We start from the raw sequence: 2,167 nt of genomic DNA, 5'->3' as shown, positions 1-2,167 counted from the left end.
AACCCGCCATCTTAGGTGTATGTGGCTGGCGCCTTAGCGGCTTGAGCCACAGGTGCCGAGCCCTTTTATTTTTTTTAATATTGTTTTCAGTGTAGGTGCACAATTAAATTTTTAGTTTCTTTAAAATGAAATGAGAACGTAAAAATATAAAGCCCATTGAACATAAAATACTTCTAGATTTTTATAATTTCTCCCTCTGATATCAATTTTTTTGCCATACTTACTAGCAGCTTTCTTACTGTTTTTTTGTTTGTTTGTTTGTTTCTTTGTTTTTGAGACAGAGTCTCAAGCTGTTGCCCTGGGTAAAGTGCCATAGCTCACAGCAACCTCCAATTCTTGGGCTCAAGCGATCCTCTTGCCTCAGTTTTTCTATATATATACATTTTTAGAGCCTTAAGCTGTCCCCCTGGGTAGAGTGCTGTGGCATCACAGCTCACAGCACCCTCCAACTCCTGGGCTCAAGAGAGTCTCCTGCCTCTGCCTCCTAAGTAGCTGGGATTATAGGCGCTTGCCACAATGCTCGGCTATTTTTTGGTTGCAGATATCATTGTTGTTTGGCGGGCCCTGGCTGGATTCAAACCCGCCAGCTCAGGTGTATATAGCTGGTGCCTTAGCTGCTTGAGCCACAGGCGCTGAGATAGTTTTTTTATTTTTAGTAGAGACAGGGGTCTCACTTTTGCTCAGGCTGGTCTTGAACTCATGAATCTAAGCAATCCACTCACCTCGGCCTCCCAGATGCTAGGATTACAAGCACGAGCCACTGCACCTGGTCTTTTACTGTTTTGAGCAATATACTTTTGAGTCTTTCTTCAAAGCAGTCAACTTTGTTTTTCTTGAATATTTTATCTTTTTAAATGTGATTTCAAAGGTTCATGTAATAGGTAAGTAGATTATATGATTACAGTAACATTATAACTGGCATATGATGGTTTAGAAATAAATACAACTGAAATTGGTGGGAGCAGAGGTCCACCCTGGAGGAGTAAAAAGTTAGCAGGAAAACAAAGCCTTTCCTGTGTTTTCTCATCTATCTTTGAAAGAAAAGAAAACCTTTTTGCACTTCAAACAATATTCTTCCAAACTTAGACAATTGAACACATAGAACTGAGAGGATGTATGCCTTTTATAGTGTATCTAAACTAAAGCTGACTCCTACTTTGGTGATAAAGTGGATGTTGATGCTTCATCAGGTCATCAGACAGTACCTGAATTAGCAGGAGTAGTGGTTCCAAACTTTCTGGTAAACAAAATCTTGGGGCTTGGCGCCTGTGGCTCAAGTGGCTAAGGCACCAGCCACATAGGCCTAAGGTGGCAGGTTCAAATCCAGCCCAGGCCCGCCAAACAACAATGACGGCTGCAACCAAAAAATAGCCAGGCGTTGTGGCAAGTGCCTGTGGTCCCAGCTACTTGGGAGGCGGAGGCAGGAGACTTGCTTGAGCCCAGGAGTTGAAGGTTGCTGTGAGCTGCGATGCCACAGCACTCTACCCAGGGGGACAGCTTGAGGCTCTGTCTCAAAAAAACAAAACAAACAAACAAAAAAAAAACAAAAAACAAAATCTTGGGAGCACATACTGTGTGATTCAATTTACATGGCATTCTGGAAAAAGCAACAACACAGGGCAGCAATTTTCTTTTTTGTTTTAGGGCAGCAATTTTCAACAGGTGTGTCATGAAAAAATTTAAAGACCATTAATTAAATTATTTTTGAAAGAAGTTCAAAGCATGGGTGGCACTTGTGGTTCAAGGAGTAAGGTGCCAGCCCCATAGACCTGGGACGGTGGGTTCAAACCCAGCTCCGGCCAAAAATTGTAAAAAAAAAAAAAAAAAAGAAGTTCAAAGCACAGCAAGTATATTCTTTGTTTTTATTCTTTTCTTTTGGTCAATATTGTTTTTGTTTTTGTTTTTTGGAGACAGAGTCTTACTTTGTGGCCCTTGGTAGAGTGCTATGGCATCATAGCTCACAGCAATCTCAAACTCTTGGGCTCAAGTGATTCTCTTGCCTCAGCTTCCCAAGTAGCTGGGACTACAGGCATCTGCCACAAAGCCCGGCTATTTTTTGAGACGAGGTCTCACTCTGGCTCAGGTTGGTCTTGAACCTGTGAGCTCAGGCAATCCACCTGCCTCAGCCTCTCAAGTGCTGGGATTATAGGCATGAGCCAACATGCCC

The sequence above is a fragment of the Otolemur garnettii genome, unplaced genomic scaffold, assembly GCF_000181295.1.
Source record: "Otolemur garnettii isolate 467f Iridium unplaced genomic scaffold, OtoGar3 scaffold00220, whole genome shotgun sequence".
Classification (NCBI taxonomy): Eukaryota; Metazoa; Chordata; class Mammalia; order Primates; family Galagidae; genus Otolemur; species Otolemur garnettii.
Note: the sequence above shows the minus strand (reverse complement) of the source record.